The sequence below is a fragment of the Girardinichthys multiradiatus genome, chromosome 13 (genome assembly GCF_021462225.1).
Source record: "Girardinichthys multiradiatus isolate DD_20200921_A chromosome 13, DD_fGirMul_XY1, whole genome shotgun sequence".
NCBI lineage: Eukaryota > Metazoa > Chordata > Actinopteri > Cyprinodontiformes > Goodeidae > Girardinichthys > Girardinichthys multiradiatus.
Genome location: NC_061806.1, coordinates 30,388,512 through 30,408,174, shown reverse-complemented (window position 1 = coordinate 30,408,174; position 19,663 = coordinate 30,388,512). Strand labels below are relative to the sequence as shown.

The 19,663-nt window shown below is 41.8% G+C and overlaps 1 long non-coding RNA gene across 1 annotated transcript; it reads left to right on the top strand.

The window, feature by feature from the left end:
• Positions 1-10,919: 10,919 nt before the first annotated feature.
• LOC124879589 lies at positions 10,920-17,362 on the top strand. The gene is made up of 4 exons (XR_007041057.1): positions 10,920-11,070; positions 13,674-13,839; positions 14,046-14,141; positions 16,151-17,362. It is a non-coding gene; the product is annotated as an uncharacterized LOC124879589 (long non-coding RNA).
• The last annotated feature ends 2,301 nt before the right edge of the window (positions 17,363-19,663 follow it).

The following is a 19,663-nucleotide window of genomic DNA, read 5'->3' as shown; positions in this document are numbered from 1 at the left end:
GTTTTATAGGTATTTCTTTCTGAGGCAGGTTGCTGTGTATCAAATAGTTTTAGGATTATGAAAACATTTGTTCTCAGGATTACAATTTTAACACTTCTGTTGGAAACAACCATAGGCTGGTCCTGACTTTCTCCATTTTGTTGATTAGGTGATATTTTACTTTAGAAAGCTGAAGCACACATTGATAGTTTGTCCGGTCGTCTGAACATCTGAAGTGCTCCATTATTGTAGGGAAATATTTCTCCTTTGTTCACATTGTCGTGAATCTCTTCTCCATTTTTCAGTTCAATTCAGTTTACATAGTGCCAATTCACAACATGTTGTCTTAAGGCACTTTACAAAGTCAATGCATTTGAATCATACAGATTTCAAGTCAGGGACATACATTCCAATTAATTCTAACTATCAAACTCTGCAGTCAAATTCAATGTATTATTCAAATTGGTTAAAAAGTTTTTCTGTCTAAGGAAACCCAGCAGATTGCATTGAGTCAATGACTTGTAGCATTCACTCCTCCTGGATGACCATGTAGCGACTGGACAGTCACTAGCGTTGACTTTTCAGCAATCCCTCATACTGAGCATGCATGTAGTGACAGCGGAGAGGAAAAAAGTCCCTTTTAACAGGAAGAAACCTCCAGCAGAACCAGGCTCAGTGTGAACAACCGTCTGCCACAACCGACTGGGGGTGTAAGAGAACACACAGAAGCACTGATCCAGTAGAACTTTCAATGGGAAAGAAAAGTAAAACATAAATGGTAGTAGCTCATTTAGTGGCGTCTTCTAGGAAAGTAAGACAGCTAAGCAGATGAACTCTGGGTCAGTTTACAAGTCAAGAGGATGAAAGAAAGCACATACAGTTATTCACAGTTGAAGCTTAGCCAGTAGCTATGTCTAGGAGAGACACAGTTAAACACTGAAAGACAGCGCCAAGTGGATCATCTGTAGAAGGTGAGCATTATGATTCTGGATTTAACAAGGAGCTAATGAAGGGAAGCTTAAATAGGAGAAATATGATCTCCCTTTTTAATTTTCATCAGAACTCTTGCTGCAGCATTCTGAATCAGCTGAAGGCTTTTAACTGCATTTTGTGGACATCCTGATAGTAAAGAATTACAATAGTCCAGCCTTGAAGTAAAAAATGCATGGACTAGTTTTTCAGCGTCACTCCTGGATGGGATATTTCTAATTTTGGCAATGTTCCGGAGGTGAAAGAAGGAAATCCTAGAAACCTGTTTAATATGGGATTTAAATTACATGTCCTGGTCAAAAGTAACACCAAGGTTTTTACTTTATTATCGGAGGTCAATTTAATGCCATCCAGGTTAAGTGATTGACTAAGCAGTTTCTTTTTTAAAGACTCCGGTCCAAAGACGACAACTTCTGTCTTGTCTGAATTTAGAAGCAAAACATTTAAAGTCATCCAAGTTTTTATGTCTTCAAGGCATGCTTGTAGTCTATCTAACTGGTTGGGCTCATCAGGATTTATGGATAAGTAAGGCTGAGTATCATCAGCGTAACAGTGAACATTTATCCTATGCTGCCAGATAATTTGACCTTTTGGAAGCATATATATAGTAAAGAGAATTGGCCCAAGTACTGAACCTCCACAATTAACCCTGGAGTTTAAAGATGATTTATCATTTACATGAACAAACTGGAATCTGTCAGACAGATAAGATTTAAACCAGCCTAGCGCTGTTCCCCTGATCCCTACAGCATATTCCAGCCTTTCTAAGAGAATATTATGGTTGACTGTATCAAATGCAGCACTGAGATCTAACAGAACCAGAACAGACACAAGTCCATTATCTGAGGCCATAAGAATATCATTAGTGACTTTCACCAGAGCTGTTTCAGTGCTATGATGAGCTCTGGAGCCTGACTGGAACTCTTCATACAGGTCATTGCTGTGTAAATGCTCACACATTTGATTAGCAACTATTTTCTCAAGAATTTTAGATAAGAATGGAAGATCCTCTCTCCCCCAGAGAGGAGCAGAAACCCAGGGTAACCAACCAGCAGCTACAGTGCAGAAGCCCCAGGGAGCTGCAGCGATAAGCCCACAGGCCCCGCCGACAGCCGGCTACACCGGAGGAGATCCAGCCTTGGCACATACTAAAGCAGATAGCCCCGGACATCGAGAACCACCAATACACCAGCGGGCAGAGACACCAGCCACCGCCAGGGAGGAAATAGGCCCCACATTTGATGGGTGGCCTAAATGATCCAGGGGAGGGAGCCCCATAGGGTGGAAAAGCCCAAGGATTTGTTTTACCCGGGTAAAAGGAATCCCAGGGAATTCTGTACATTCTTTTTCCGTTGCCCAGAAAGGCCATGTACCATTTATTTAAATCAACCTAATGACGTATGGGGAAGTTGTGAGGATCTTAGTCAAATATGTATTTCTTATGTACAAGGAAAATTTAAAGTGCTCTGATAATTAATCCGTACGCCACTAAAATATTTTCTTACTGAAGTGTGGCAAAACAGTTTATAATTGATGCCTACATTAACTTTAAATGTGAAAATTTCCATGAAAAAGAAGTTCAGTTTTATTTTCTGGTACTTGCAATTATTCACCACATGCCTACAAATGCTGTATATTCACTTTCAGGAGCCACAAACAGATAACAAGCAGTGGGAAATCCCAGAGTTGTGAGCCAATATCAGGCAGTGGTTAGTGGGGAAGTCCTAGTCCAACTGCCAGGTTAGCTTAGTTTAGTTTAGCAGCCAGAACCGCTTGTAAACAGAACTCCACCGCTCCTAAAAGACAGAAAAAACATTTAAAAATAGGCTCATTCTTGATTAAATCCCTGCACAAATGAAGTTTTGAGATCTACTTTCTTCCTTAAAAAGATCTTAAAACTACCTTTTGTGACAAATTAATGATGAAAAAAAGATTATTAGGTATAGTTAGGGTCTGTACTAAGATTGTTGGTGCTGATTTGAGAGACCTTACTCTGGTCTTCAGAACAAGAGTGACTAAGAGGGCAACATCAGTTCTCAATGACCCTTTGTATCCTTTGCACACTGAGTTCAGGCTCCTACCGTCAAGAAGGAGGTTTAGATACGCCCATAGGCAAGATCCAACCAATACCTCAGGTCTTTTATTCCCTTTCGCTGTTTCTGATAGTTGTGGTGCTTGGAGCTCTGATATTATCCTGTAATGTTTCAAGGTCCTTTAATCTTTATACAGTAGTTTGGTAAATTAAACATTATGGAAAAGACAGAGCAAGAATCAGTTCTGAAACCGATTCCTAGGCACCACATTACAGCTATGCTTCACAGCAAAGGGATATAACTACCAGCATATAGCTAGCATGTCTAGCTGAATTAAGAGACGTTGTAGTAGTGTAGATGGACAACTAAACCGTATTGCTTTGTCCGAGCTACCCCACCCTGTTGGCGGTCAGACGTCTCGGATCTCCTCCAGTCCTTGGTCCCCAGAAGCAATCACACACTCTATCTACTCGTACTCGTCGTCTTCCGCTTTATCTGGGACCGGGTCGCGGGGGCAGCAGACTCAGCAGAGACGCCCAGACGTCCCTCTCCCCAGACACCTCCTCCAGCTCCTCCGGGGGGAACCCAAGGCGTTCCCAGGCCAGCTGAGAGACATAGTCCCTCTAGCAGGTCCTGGGTCGTCCCCTGGGCCTCCTCCCGGTGGGACGTGCCTAGAACACCTCCCGAGGAAGGCGTCCAGGAGGCATCTGGTATAGATGCCCGAGCCACCTCAACTGGCTCCTCTCAATGTGGAGGAGCAGCGGCTCTACTCCGAACCCCTCCCGGATGGCCGAGCTCCTCACCCTATCTCTAAGGGAGTGCCCGGCCACCCTACGGAGGAAGCTCATTTCAGCCGCTTGTATCCGGGATCTTGTTCTTTCGTTCATGACCCAAAGTTCATGGCCATAGGTGAGGGTAGGAACGTAGACTGACCGGTAAATCGAGAGCTTCGCTTTTCGGCTCAGCTCTCTCTTCACCACAATGGACCGACACAGCGCCCCCATTACTGCGGCAGCCGCACCAATCCGTCTGTCGATCTCCCGCTCCATTCTTCCCTCACTCGTGAACAAGACCCTGAGATACTTAAACTCCTCCACTCGGAGCAGGAACTCCCCTCCAACCTGAAGAGGACTCTATCTAAAGACTCTTAAATGAACGACTCTCAAACAGTTTCTAACTTTCAGCTCCTTTAATCTAAATTAGGCAGAGGAATGATTACAGAGATCAGCGCTGAGGCTCCCGTCTCAGACCGTTGCCATCTGTTGAGGATGACGAAGAGCCTTGATAGACGGTCACATGTAGTTTTATATCTGGCACTCCAATGCAATGGATGTTCCCTCCCTCAGTGATTATCAGCAGACTAAGTGTCACCATTGTGGTGTCTATCTGGTAGGTTGTGTAGTAGCGGGTGTCCATACTTAATCTAAGTGTGCCGTGGCATTCTAATCAGCCCAGTTATACCGGTTGCTCCACTATCAAACCCAGTGCCCCAGCCTCAGGTCATTTATGACAATCCTTGGGCCATTTATCCTTGTACTGTATGTCTATGAGCATTCTTATCCCATTCTAACAAAAGGGAAACATTAGAACTTATGCTTTATATCACTATGGTATAAATGGGAAAAACAGCTATTAATAATATTAATAAAGATTATTCCTAAATTTTTTTTTTTTTACAAATAACCTGAAAAGAGCATTGTGCAAAAGTATTCAGCCCCCCTGAGTCAATAATTTGTGGAACCACCTTTTGCTGCATGTCTTTTATGTTGTGTCTCTACCAGCTTTGCACATCTAGTGACTGAAATCTTTGCCCATTCTTCTTTGCAAAACAGCTCAAGCTCAGTCAGATTAGATGGAAACTGTTTGTGAACAGCAGTTTTCAGATCTTGCCACTGATTCTGGATTGGATTTAGCTCTGGACTTTGACTGGGCCATTCTAACACATGAATATGTTTTGTTTCAAACCATTCCATTGTAGCCCTAGCTTTATGTTTAGGGTCATAGGGAAGGTGAACCTCCGCCCCAGTCTCAAGTCTTTTGCAGACTCCAACCAGTGGCGCCCCCACAGATTTTTCACATGGGGCCATTACAAATCTTAGGGTGGCACACTAAAATCAAAACCAATGACTGACTTTGATCCTGTGATGCTGTAATATTAATAGGAATTACAAAAAAACTATCATAGACCATTTGCCTTTTGTTTTGTTTTTACAAATTTATATTTCAGATTGACAAGAAAAGAGCATTTAAAATTTTCCAGAACACTCTCCAGCATTTTAAGTTTCATTGGCCTACATGTAGAAGCCCTTGACATCAAAAAATCATGGAAGAGAGTCTCTGATGGGCCCAGATATTTATTTATCCAGGATAATCTTTGCATCTCCAGAACACTTTCCAGCACCGTGAAAACTACGAAATAAACATAAATAGATGCTCATTCAGTGTTTGATAAACAAGGTTCTAAACATAACTGAATGCATTAACTGTAAAGGTGATTTCTAAGATTAATGACCAGTTTACTATGGTGGTGATCGCAGTCCATGTACTGGTTAAATGCCTGCATGACCCCCCCGCAAGTCAATGATTAGGTCAGGTGATGCATACGGTTTCTTTAATAAACAGATTCAGGTACCAGGTATGGGTGTTTGTGGTTCTACAAAACAGAATACACAAATAAAACAGTCAGTCATTTTCTATACCGCTTCTTCCATAGTGGGTCGCAGGGAAGCTGGTGCCTATCTCCAGCAGTTTGTGGGCGGGAGGAGGGGTACACAGTTTGGCTTCTCAGACCAGAGCCAAAGGTTCTGTGGTTGAGGTACCCCCAGTGTGCATCAGGATCTAGGGTAGAAGGCAAAGATTTCCACCTAGACCTGTTTTTGCTTCACCTGTTGCATAAGTGTGAGATTGCATCCTAAGCGTAAGAACGATTTTATTTTGTAGAGTATGTTTTGGTCTTATTTAGAAGGTTCTGGGTTAGGTCCATTAGTAATATGTAATATACTTGGTCTTCTAAAATCATTGTGTATGCTATTACCGGTAGATTAAAAAATAAATAGTAACTGTGGAAGATGGAGGCTTTAATTTAGAAAGTTTCAGTAAGCCTTATTTTAAAATACCAACAAAGTCCTATTTCAAACACCGGTTGAGTTCCAGAGTGAGTGTTAAACCCATTGCTGCAATGATCTGTTGAGTCAAATATGAAGGCTTTCATTTTCTAGAGCAAGTTTAGGGCTTATTTTGAAAGTCCAGCATTTGTCCTTTCATGTGTGGGTTAGTTCCATTAGTTATACAGAATCTGCTTCCTATGCTAAATTGCCAGTGTATAATTTTATCAGCGTTAAATGTAGATAGTAACTATAGAAAATGAAAATGTAAGCTTTTATTTTTTAGAGTATTCTTAGGTCTTATTTTGAAAGTCCAGGATGGTTGTTTTTTTAAGGACTGGTTTAGTATACTTTGTGATGTACTGTGTAATATGTTAGCTCTTTCTTTAAGGTGAAGGAGCTAACGTCGGACCGCAGTGGAGCACCGTATTATCCCCATGCAACCCCTAAACTCAGCACAGTAAATGCATTCTCCTTTATGACAGCGCTTATCTACATTACCTAAATAATAACAATATCAAACAATATCAGTTTTACTTACTTTTCCACTTAAAATTTTCCCCAATCGTAGTCATTCACCCTTCTTCTTCTACGATGTGGTACAGTATCGGTGCCAACAACTGGCTTCCATTTTAGTTTGTTGTAGCATAACTTCTTTGTGGCTTTTGTTGTTGTGTTGCGGCATTTGGATTTTGTTGTCCCCTCTGGCCCACCGTAGTGTAACTCTTCAAGACTTTTTTAGAGGAAATCTAAACTTTATTTGGAAAGTCCTTATGGCTGAAACTGTGGAGTTCTGTTATAGACTGAGTAGGAACACCTCATATATTCTACATCTGACAAGTATAAAACAATGACTCTGATTTGGTATACTTAGATTGAAATTATGAATGATAAATCCTGTTTTTGGCTATTTGTTCTGTTCTATTTCGTATAGGCTTCGCCCTTTAAGGCAATCTCTAGTGGGTTTATCCCTTCGCGCGCAGCGCAGCACTGAAAACTTTAGTCCACGCCCACCTGCTGTGTGGGCCCCTCCCTGGTCCGTTTAAATTACGGTGAGACCGGACAAACGGCTCCCATTATTTCTTCAGCAACAGCTAAGAGCACTGATACTACAAGAACGATGGCTAGCGTCGGCACTATCCGCCTTTGCCCGGCTTGTAATACCGGCTACATTGGGCTACGACCGGCTTGCTATCTGCTAGGACTGCCTCGGTTCCGATCATGCGAACCTGGCCTTGACCCTGCAGTCCACCTGCCCTTCATGCAGGCGTCTTCCTCCGGAGGAGAAGCAACGGCGGCTAGCCATTTTCTCCCCGCTAGAAGGGGATTCCCTGTAGCGGACCAATGCTCCCAGGATGAGGCATTGGACATCTTTGATGCTGGGGGGGAATTGGACGATTCCGCCCCAGAGACAGCAACTGATATCTCCACTCCCTTCCTCCGGACGGAGGACGCAGAGGCAGGTGCCAAACCAGTCCAGGCTCAGGGCCTCCAGATGTCGGCGACCACCCCACTTCCGGCGATGGGCGCACTTGTTAGCGCGCTGCCGGACAACATCGGTAAAGTAGTTGAGGCTAAAGGTGTCCCTGTTCCCGCGCCTTTAGCCCAGCATCCGACTGATGACCTGGCGGGAAAATTTGCCCCAACTCATTTAACTCGCCGAGATCCGGTTTTGCCCCGTTTCCCTGTGGTAACTGCTTACCTGTCGGGAGCGGCGGCCGAGCCGCTTCAGCTAAAGGCCCAGGTCTCCACCTTCACATCCATCAGGAGGGTGGAGTCCCTGACGATCAAGGTTTTCCCCCAGTTTCTATGTTGGAGCCCAGTCTGTCGGCAGTTTTTGGGTTTAGGTCAGCCCAGCGCGTCGGACGACGGCCTGTGCCCCCCTCCCCCAGTGATCACGTCACGACCAGACTGACTGATTGCTCCCACCAATGTGCCGCTCAGGTCGCTGCGGCGACCAACAACACCGCCTTCCTGGCCTACGCCATCTCCAAGAAGGCTCGGGAGATGGAGCTGCCTCCGGAGGATGTGGAGGAATTCTGCAATCTCGCAGACACCATCCTCAACCTCTGTGCGGCGTCGGCTGTGTGCTCCTCCCGCATCGCTGCCTGGCAGATCTTTCTGCAGCGACAGATGTGGTTTCGGCTCTCCTCCTCCATCCCTGAGGATTTTAAGAGGGAGTTACTGGAGGGACCGATCAGTCCGAATGGGCTGTTCGGTCCTCATTTCCAGTCTGTGCTGGGCCAGATGCAGACCTCTCAAGAGGAACATGAGCGAGTCAAGAGACATGGGTCTCTTAGTGTCTCCGGCATCCGTTCCTCCCATACCACCGGCCGCTGTCGCGGCTCCCCGATGTCCTTTGCCCACCACACCTTCTACTCAGCCGCAGCAGCAACGCGGGAGGGGGGGTGGGGGGGGGGGGGGGGGGGTGGGGGGGGGGTGTTGTAAAACTACTGATTGTTTTGAAATAAAACAGAATTTTCTCTAAGAGCAAGTTTCCGTTTTATTCCGGCACAGCCAGATCGTACAATCTCTCTGTGCTTTCTTCACACACATCCTCCACTCCTAATGAGACGGCCCCTTTTAAACGGCCGTTTAAGAGGCCCCACGATCTCACAGTTTCAAAGCATGACTCCACGAGAGCATCCTATGCTGCTTCGGTAGAGCCACGCTCACTGTCTTCTCCCTCCTGTCCTCCTCAGCTGTCAGTGGGTGAGATCACAGAGGATGAACAACAGCAGCTCCTCACGAAGCGGTTCACCAGTGATGCCCCCGCTCAACACCGAGCTGCGAGCCTGGGTGAATATCCCCCTGGTGAGGCTGGTTTACAGCCCTTTTGATCCGAGCCCCCCATGGGTTCCCTCCGATCAGAATCCGAGTCGGGTAACGGCGGTAGGGGCTCTAGCCTGGCTCGTATCCATGAGCACCACGGCACCACAGATAAATGCGCGCCCGTTCTCGGAGCATCACTCAGAGTGGCGGCGCATATGTTACCTGGACAGGTGGAAGGACAGACTGATCAGCAGAGGTTATACGCTGCAGTTCCTGTCTCCGCCCCCACCATTCAGAGGGATTTTGGAGACAGTCCTGTCCTCCCCGGAGCAGAGCTCCGTTCTCATGTCAGAACTGCAGGAACTCCTGATAAAAAACGTCATTTCCAGGGTTCCTCGCGGAGAGGAAAACACGGGGTTTTATTCTCGATATTTTCTGGTTCCCAAGAAAACAGGAGGAATGAGACCGATTCTCGATCTGTCCCTGTTCAACAAAGCGATCATGGAGAGATGTTTCCACATGCTGACAGTCAGACAGGTGATGGAGAACGTTCACCAGAATGACTGGTTCACCTCCATAGATCTGAAGGATGCTTATTTTCACATCCCCATCATCCCGAAACACTGCAAATATCTGCGTTTAACTTATCAGGGGATCTCATATCAATACAACCGCCTGCCGTTCGGTTACTCTCTCGCCCCACGCACTTTCTCCAGATGTGTGGAGACGGCGATGCAGCCACTGCGCTCGGCAGGGATGAGAATCCTCTTTTATCTGGACGACCTGCTTTTGCTGGCTCGGTCCAGAGAGGAAGCAGCGGTACAGACAAAGAAGCTGGCCGCACATCTGACAGTTCTGGTTTTCAATAAACTGGCAAAAAAGTTCTGTTTTCCCATCCCGGATGATCGCTTATCTGGAGGTGGAGTTAAACTCAGCCACAATGGAGAACAGATGCGCTGTCAGCGCTTCTCCTCCATGTCAAACCCCACAGCGTAGTGACAGGTCTGTCACTTATGCGATTACTGGGAATGATGTCAGCAGCTCACGTGGTTGTTCTGCTGGGTCTGCTTCATATGAGACGTCTTCAGAGATGGTTCATCCGCCTGTGCATAGATCCTGTACGTCAGAAGAGGCGGATGATCTCAGTCCCCCCTTCAGTGGGACCCGACCTGGCCCACTGGGGAAATCCCCACATCCTGTCAGAGGGAGTTCTCCTCAGCAGACCAGCGTCACACGTCTCATTGTTCACAGACGCATCTCTGTCGGGATGGGGAGGAACGTGTCAGTCTCAGGCGGTGGGAGCACAGTGGCCAGACCACATGTCTCTCCACATAAACGTGCTGGAGCTTCTCACAGTGTGGAAGGTGACACAGCATTTTGCTCCTCTGCTGCGGGATCAGCATGTTCTGATCCACACAGACAACAGAGTGGCAGCAGCCTACATAAATCGCCAGGGAGGTGTGCGCTCGGCTCAGCTGCTAAACATTTCCAGGCGGCTGTCCTCTCTGGGCCACCGTAGTGTAACTCTTCAAGACTTATTTTGAAAGTCTTTATGACTGAAACTGTGGAGCTCTGTTATACCTTAGTGTCCTGAAAGGGATTCAAACAACAAGGCGCTGTACGAAAACCATACATGGTATTAGAAATAATTTTTTACTTACTTAAAAATGTTGAGTGCCAGTAGCAATTTCCTTCTTTTTGAGTTTATTTAACTTGCAATATTTGAATAATATGAACACAAGCATTTTTATGTTACTTAAAATTATTGACTCAAGTTACTTAAAACTTTATAGATCAAACATGAATTTGTATCTTATTTTGAAAGAACAAATAAATAAATCCAATCAAGGACGAATTAAGAATAGATTAATTGCATCAGATATATTTGTATATGTAAAATATCACACGCGCACTCACACACATACAAGGCACACACACGTGTATATACACGTTTATAATAAAAAAGTCATTGTTAATAGTTTGCATGTTACAATGTTGGCTAGTTAATAAATTACATTTAAATTAAAAATAATAAATCGCTTCCACCTGAACCGCTCACATATTTTATTTTGTAGTATTTGCGTGCACTTCCCCTTCAGGCAGAAAGACTGGAGCCGAGGAAAAGAGCGGGAGACGTAGACCGGAGCGTAACACTCAGCTCAGCTCTGCGCTGCATTGTATCAGTTGTAAATGTAAGTAGTCAACATAAAACTTGCTTGAATGTTTGTTTCTGGAGATATAATGTGTTTTTAAGACGGACAAAGTGAGTCACGTTGACAATGTAAAACGGTTAACCGTTAGGTTAGCAAGCTAGCATGCAAAGTCGTTCTGCCAGCTAGCTGTATAGGCTACACGGCTAGGCTAATGTATTTGTAAAGAAAACTGACTGATCCCAAGTAGCGGTGAATAGTTAGGTATCATGTACTGCTCAATAAAAACTCGAAATCTGTTGGAGCTGTGTCAGTGTTGTGAGTGAAAGCAGAAGCTAACTCCACGCCTTGTGTCTTAGGCTAACTGAAAGCTACTCTCTGCAAATTAAATTAGCTGGTTAAAAAAAAGAAATACAGATTTTGTTTGTTTAGTTATTGCTATGATAAGAATTTATGGATGCTACCTGCCCAACTTTACGTAACTTTGACTTATTTGTGTAATAAAATTCTTTGAATAGTCTAACAGGCATCTTGCACATCTACTTTGTTTTAATCTGTTGGTGTGTATTGTTGTATAGTTTTAGTATGAGGAATGTGACTGCAGTTTTTGATCGTTCTGGTGGAGGTTTGAACTTCATGACAGGTGTTCTGTAAAATAATATTTTGACCATTGATGGCACAGACTATACTAACACAGATCTACCTTGTGAATCACAATGTTTCTTTTCTCCGTTGTGATTATGACTCCTGGTATGTAGAGCATCTTCGATGGTATGAGCTCTTAGCCACACAAGGAAGCTTGTCTATCCACCTGCAATCTGACCTCAATGATACAATCCCACTCTCTGCATACAAGATTGATGGGTTGTTGCTGTTGACTTCCAAGAGGTACATACAAGTGAGACAAAATTAAGACCATTCTATGGTAAGTAATTTGTCATAAATTATTAATTGGCCGTTTATCGGAAAATGTGCTCTCTTATAAAAATCAAAGCTTTGAAGTTTTGTTGTTTTTTTTGACACCGGTTCTTATCTGCAATTGCTACATTGAAATGAGTAGGCTACTTGGCATTCTGGACGCCTGCCTGATAAGTTTTGGAGACATGCAGTGTTTGTTTTGGCATATATTAATTATGCCTGCGAATAATCGATTTTCTAAATATAATCATTGGGACAGCCCTAATCAACATACATGACCTGCATTTTGGAATTGCAGTCTTTGGTGACATTCTAAAGAACATGTCTATAATGCATTTAAAGCACCAAAAAAAAAACTGGCCGATGGTATGGTAGTTGTAGTTTTTCTTTCAAACACTTTCACTTTGGCATGGAGATATAAAGCATTATGAATGCCGGACACGTTGGAGGTTGTCATAATGCTGTTAAACATTTAGAAAGCCTTATAAATGCTCTATAATGTCTATGTGCTGATGTGTTTTTAACCTCCAAATCTCTTCATTTATTAAAGTGATAGTAGCTGAAGACCCACAAAAGATGATCCTTCGTGTCATCGAGGCAGACCGTGTTAGAAAATTAAAACTCAGCTCCCGTCCAGCCTCTGTTGATGCACTGATTGAGATTTTAAAAGAACAATTGGAATTAGATTGTGACTTCAGTTTTCTATACGAGGATCCAGACTTTGATGAAAACTCACTTGCCTTGTTGACATCGAGGAGCTACCACAGAAAGCCTGTGTTCATATTTCACTAAAACAGGATTCCAGTTCTCTTTCATCAACTGATACGCTTTCAGATGTGTCACCCCCAGAACGTCCCCAGAGAATCCCCAGACTGAGAACGTCTGAGCAGATGGCCTCCAGGTCCCTTTCAAATTCCAACATTTGGATTTCACGTTGAGCTGACACTTAAAGATGGGAATGCTGAATTTGAAAAAAATGAAAGACCTCTTCAATTGTCAAGGGACCAAAAGCACGATATTTTAGACAAACTAGCATCTACCGTATATAGTTTTAAGGCTTACCCCAGTGATAAAGAGATAGCAATGGTGGCTGAAGCTCTTGTGAGAAAACACCCCTGTTTAAAAGACGCTGGATCTGACAATGGATGGAATGACTGGAAGAACAGCATCAAGTTTAAAATGGGCAATTACAGGACCAAGATGAGAAGGGCTGGATGTCAGGAGGTTGCTGTAAATGCTGGGAAACGAAACCAGAAAAAACCTGAGAATGAACCTTCACACTCAAACATCAAAAGGCCTAAGCGTGCAGAGGTCAACTTTCTGCCTGACTTTCCTCAAGGAGAGGATCCCTCAAGTCTTGACCTTTTGAGGCAGGCTATTGTTGAGGAAGTAAAGAAGACTGAAAGAAACCTACCCCTTATTAGTAAGATGATGCAAAATACGTTTGCCTTACGACGACAGACTATTGTGATGTCCTGCCCACCGGTGAAGGAGCTAATGGACCTCTGGCCTGCTCTTCATATGCAGTCTGACGTAATATTGGTCACCTCTTCAACCTTTTTTTATCCATGCTAAAAAAAATGTAATAAATAAATACATTTTGTAGATTACTTTGTTACTTTTTCTGTTTTTATTTTTGTTACTTTATGCCACATTGTGCGTAGTGTTGCCTAATTTCATTCATCGTGAAATAAATAATTGCTGTTACTGTCCTTTCCTCTATGCAGGTATATGCAGAATTCCAACGGATAACTAACCAGAACCTACCGAACACTTTCTATACTGAGCTTGATCGCCACACTCCTCGTCTGATGACATTATTTAGACAGAAAGCTTCCAAAACTGAAAGACTGCAGAAGCTTTGGCAGACATTTCAAAGTCCATGATACACAGGTGATTGTACATTTCACAGGTAGAGTCTTAGTTTAATGTTGGGAGTTTGATGCTTCATATAAACTTTTGAATTCCACAATTGCACCATTCAGCAGGTTATTAGTGGATTTATGTGCAAATATTGGTAATTAAGTCACTAATAATTAGTTGGGAATGTTTGGCATTGGGTTTGATTAGTAAACTTGTCACTATTTTAATCCTCTTAGGAATTACACGATGTCCACAAATGGCGTACCACTGTTCTCCATGCCCTTCCTGTGTATCGACGTGAGGAAGTCTCTGGATTTTTCAGAACATGTGTGGTAAGTCAGAGTAAAGAGGTATCAGGCCTATTGTACTGTAAATTAACCAGTTCATATTTTCTTTTCATTTTCAACACACTGGAATTTCTGTATACAGGTCCTTCTCAAAATATTAGCATATTGTGATAAAGTTCATTATTTTCCATAATGTCATGATGAAAATTTAACATTCATATATTTTAGATTCATTGCACACTAACTGAAATATTTCGGGTCTTTTATTGTCTTAATACGGATGATTTTGGCATACAGCTCATGAAAACCCAAAATTCCTATCTCACAAAATTAGCATATTTCATCCGACCAATAAAAGAAAAGTGTTTTTAATACAAAAAACATCAACCTTCAAATAATCATGTACAGTTATGCACTCAATACTTGGTCGGGAATCCTTTGGCAGAAATGACTGCTTCAATGCGGCGTGGCATGGAGGCAATCAGCCTGTGGCACTGCTGAGGTCTTATGGAGGCCCAGGATGCTTCGATAGCGGCCTTTAGCTCATCCAGAGTGTTGGGTCTTGAGTCTCTCAACGTTCTCTTCACAATATCCCACAGATTCTCTATGGGGTTCAGGTCAGGAGAGTTGGCAGGCCAATTGAGCACAGTGATACCATGGTCAGTAAACCATTTATCAGTGGTTTTGGCACTGTGAGCAGGTGCCAGGTCATGCTGAAAAATGAAATCTTCATCTCCATAAAGCTTTTCAGCAGATGGAAGCATAAAGTGCTCCAAAATCTCCTGATAGCTAGCTGCATTGACCCTGCCCTTGATAAAACACAGTGGACCAACACCAGCAGCTGACACGGCACCCCAGAGCATCACTGACTGTGGGTACTTGACACTGGACTTCTGGCATTTTGGCATTTCCTTCTCCCCAGTCTTCCTCCAGACTCTGGCACCTTGATTTCTGAATGACATGCAGAATTTGCTTTCATCCGAAAAAAGTACTTTGGACCACTGAGCAACAGTCCAGTGCTGCTTCTCTGTAGCCCAGGTCAGGCGCTTCTGCCGCTGTTTCTGGTTCAAAAGTGGCTTGACTTGGGGAATGCGGCACCTGTAGCCCATTTCCTGCACACGCCTGTGCACGGTGGCTCTGGATGTTTCTACTCCAGACTCAGTCCACTGCTTCCGCAGGTCCCCCAAGGTCTGGAATCGGCCCTTCTCCACAATCTTCCTCAGGTGTCCGGTCACCTCTTCTCGTTGTGCAGCGTTTTCTGCCACACTTTTTCCTTCCCACAGACTTCCCACTGAGGTGCCTTGATACAGCACTCTGGGAACAGCCTATTCGTTCAGAAATTTCTTTCTGTGTCTTACCTTCTTGCTTGAGGGTGTCAATAGTGGCCTTCTGGACAGCAGTCAGGTCGGCAGTCTTACCCATGATTGGGGTTTTGAGTGATGAACCAGGCTGGGAGTTTTAAAGGCCTCAGGAATCTTTTGCAGGTGTTTAGAGTTAACTCGTTGATTCAGATGATTAGGTTCATAGCTCGTTTAGAGACCCTTTTAATGATATGCTAATTTTGTGAGATAGGAATGTTGGGTTTTCATGAGCTGTATGCCAAAATCATCTGTATTAAGACAATAAAAGACCTGAAATATTTCAGTTAGGGTGCAATGAATCTAAAATATATGAATGTTAAATTTTCATCATGACATTATGGAAAATAATGAACTTTATCACAATATGCTAATATTTTGAGAAGGACCTGTATGTACCAGTGTTTCAACTACAAACCTCTGGCAAGATGTTTCTAAGTGTGAAGTGTAATTTTGAGCCCATTACGGCATCAAAAAAATCAACTGCAAAGAAAATGAAGTGGCTGTCATTAGCCTGTGGAATACATAAATGTCATCTCACTTTCTCAGCAATGAGAGTACAACACAGCTTTATGAACAGGAGTCTTTCAGACTGGTGTATTTATTGTTATTTATGTGACGTCCAACTGTAATCAAAATCGCCACAGCCAGTTTCTGCAAATGTGATAAGTATATGATCTCCCTTTCAATTTGAAGGATGATATGGATGAGCCAGACCTGGAGGATGCATCAGTGGTCCTCCTTACAACCGTCAGTGATGATGCCACAAGCCCAGTTCACTACCACCCAGCGAGAGTCTCTGTTGTCCTAGAGGGTGATGTGGTTGTCAATCTCCCCAGGCTTGCTGATGCCTTTGTGGTAACGTTCGGCCTAATCTACACACTACATCTCAGCTATCCCAAGGGACTGACAAACACTTTTGAGTTCACACAGAAAATCTTGCTTGGTCTTGATGACTCTAAACTGTCACCCAAGCTGCAGACTCTTAAAAATGACCTGATGTTGTATGTCTAACTCAAGATCCAAAAAGGAGTGGTGGGTTCTGATGGCTCACTCTGTTAGAAGATAGTCCACAATGGTTTTCAGCCAAATGGCACAAAGTATACACTGTCTTTCTACTTGTTAATGTAAATGTTTTTATTGTTAAACTGAATTGCAGGGTTGTTAAGTGTTTATACACAATAGCGTTTTGTTTTTAAAAGGTGTACTATATAATTTGGGGAGATACATTTTTCTCATAAAAGAAAGCACATTGATACATTTTCATAAATAAATAAACAACTGTCTTCAAAGTTTCTGGCTGCTTTACTTGTGTAAAGTAGTCACTTTTCTAGTATGAATTGAATTACTTTTCTAAAACTATACAGTGCACCCTGAGGTTGTTAGATGTGTATCAGATAGCCAAAGGAAGGCTACAAACTGCCTTATATGTTAATGTAGAGTTTTGAAATTTTAGTTGTGAAAAATTTACAAGCAATTTGTTTATACATTGCTGCACTGCAAGTCTACAACCAGATGGCCAAAAGTGTGCCTTTTGTAATTGTTTCTTTAATGATCTTTTTTATTGTTTTTTACTACTATCATTGTTTTATTAATATTATTATTATAAGTTATTGTTTATGTTTCATTTTGTGCTAAAAGGGACAGGTGTGGGCTAATCAAATTTTTGGTCACCACCCAAGACTTGCTGATGCCCCCTTAGTAATGTTGTATAACAGTTTATAAGCTTGTGACATGAAGATATTTTCTTAATAGTTCATCTTGAAACAAAATGGCTAGAAGTAGACTTGTTAATTGTTATATTATTTATTTGTGTTTTTATTTGTTTTGTTTTTTTATTTCTGATATTTGTTTGCTAAAAAACTGGCCAGGAAAGGTTTCTACTAAACATCTGAATAAAATATATATATATATATATATATATATATATATATATATATATATATATATATATATATATATATATATATATATATATATATATATATATATATACTTTTAATTTGAAGTTTTTTTTATTTTAAGTCGAGAGTACTTCTTATTTTTAAGGCAAACAGTTGCCACACATATTTTAAGTTTGGAGGTAACTGATTTTGAGTTGTAACAGGCTATGTTTTTGAGTTATGGGTAATAAAACGATTGATTGAAAAAACTAATAAATGTTAATAAGTTCATGAAACATAAGTATCCTGAGTTTTTATGCTTGAAATTATTCATTTCTCTTGAGTTATTGCAATGAGAAAGATGAATAAATATTCTAAGTAGCAGAAACTGAACATTTTTGAGTTGGCTTAATCAGTAATTTTAATTTAATTGTAATTTAAATTTACGCTTAACATGAACTCAAAATATATATTTAATGATATTTTTTAATTTATGAACTTAAACAAATTGTGGCAACTGATTGCCTCACTTTTTTTAAGTTCTGCTTTTTTGGGTTTACAGTGTGGTGTCACTCATGGATTCCTGCTCAAACTGTCACTCAGAATAGATGAGACAGGGACTCAGAACTCTGACTCCTGGTGACCTAAAACAATTACAAATACATTGTGTTAAAGCAGAGGCCCGGCCCAACAAACTGACCCAAAATGGCAACTGTTGAGTGTGGTTTTTGGCTAATTATGTCGCCATGGTAACTCAAAGCGGCAATAAAAGTTACAGCACACATCTCAAAACCGAGCCACACGTGTTGATACATATATTGTGTGGATGCAGCCTACGGTGCGGGCTGCATTAATGTAGACGGAATAATAATAAATAAAGAGTCCAGTTTACAGGTGGAGAGTAATAGGTGCCTCTATACAATGCGTGGGGCATAGACCGCCAATAAACCAAGCATCACCCGTTATAATCTGACTGAATTATATCTGTGTTTGACTTCCACCCATTAGGGAAACCCGGCATGAGTTTCCCGACAGAATTTGTATCGCCTGCGTCAGGAGCGCGCATTCAGCAGGAAGAGTGAATCCAGTCAACCTCATTTCCAACCAACTAGACGTAAAAATCAAGATGTTTTACTTTTGTTAACGAAGTCAAAGAAGATTGTCGTTACATTGTGGTTCAGTTAGTGGGTTAAATCTGAGGATAATCACGTCTGTTTAAACTCGATTGATCACTCAATATAACGCAAAAGTAAACAGCTCTGTCTTCATTTCCAGATGTCTCATGAAAATATAATTTGCTTTGTGTTATTTAATTGTCGCTTGTCTCTCTGCTGAAACCAAACATCCACCTTCCTGAGTCCATCACAGCTGTCCGCCTGTTCCTGTATTTTTGTTGTTGATAGATAGACCGCATCATATAAAACAGATACAGAATATGATGAAATAAACACAAGTTACAGACAAAATTATTCTTATCTGGCAGATCTAGATTCAATCAAGAAATATAGAAACGAGACTTTAAAAAATATAACAATGTATAAGGAGTTTAAAAAAATATATTTTATTAGAATGGCATGTTTGAAATTATTTAGACTTCTCAATACTGAATGTTAAAAGTTTTACAGATTTAAAACACTGCAGCCCAGTTTATAAGTGCTGTCCAGCTTTTTTCATCTTTCTAATGGTGTTTTTGACATTTGTCTTTGGAGCAGAGTCATGCAGACTGCCTGGAAGTATCCTAGCATCACCATGTCTTCTAACATCAAGTTTCATATTTTATTTTATGCTGCTATCCTTACATTATGATTAGTGGTTTTTATTTTTAAGTCTTTCTGTCCTAATCATGCACAAAGTCAGCCAACAAATTTCTACAATTTTGGGGGGAAACAGCCTCTATCATGCTGAGCCTGCCACAATTTGTATCCCCTTCCAAAAATGGACTAACAATATCCCACATTCTTGATTTTTTGGATCATAAACATTTCTTATGATGACTAACTACTCCAGAAATAACCCTAATAAAGAATATTTCTATTATATTCATTAACACAATTGTGTCTCCATAGTCACTCATCCCAACATAACCTATATTACTGTCAGTAAATGAATTAATTTACTTTTTTCAAATGAACACCCTTGTTTAGCTTAACTTATTTTTGTTGTTACTGTTTTCTAGTTTTATTTTTTGTACAGCACTGTTTCCTTATGTGTATGAAAATAACAAGGCAGTAAGTCGTCTACCAATATTTTCTTTATGCCAGTGCAAGTGATGCGCTACTCTTCAAATCTTTTAGAATGTCCTTGTTCATCAATTATGTATGATTGG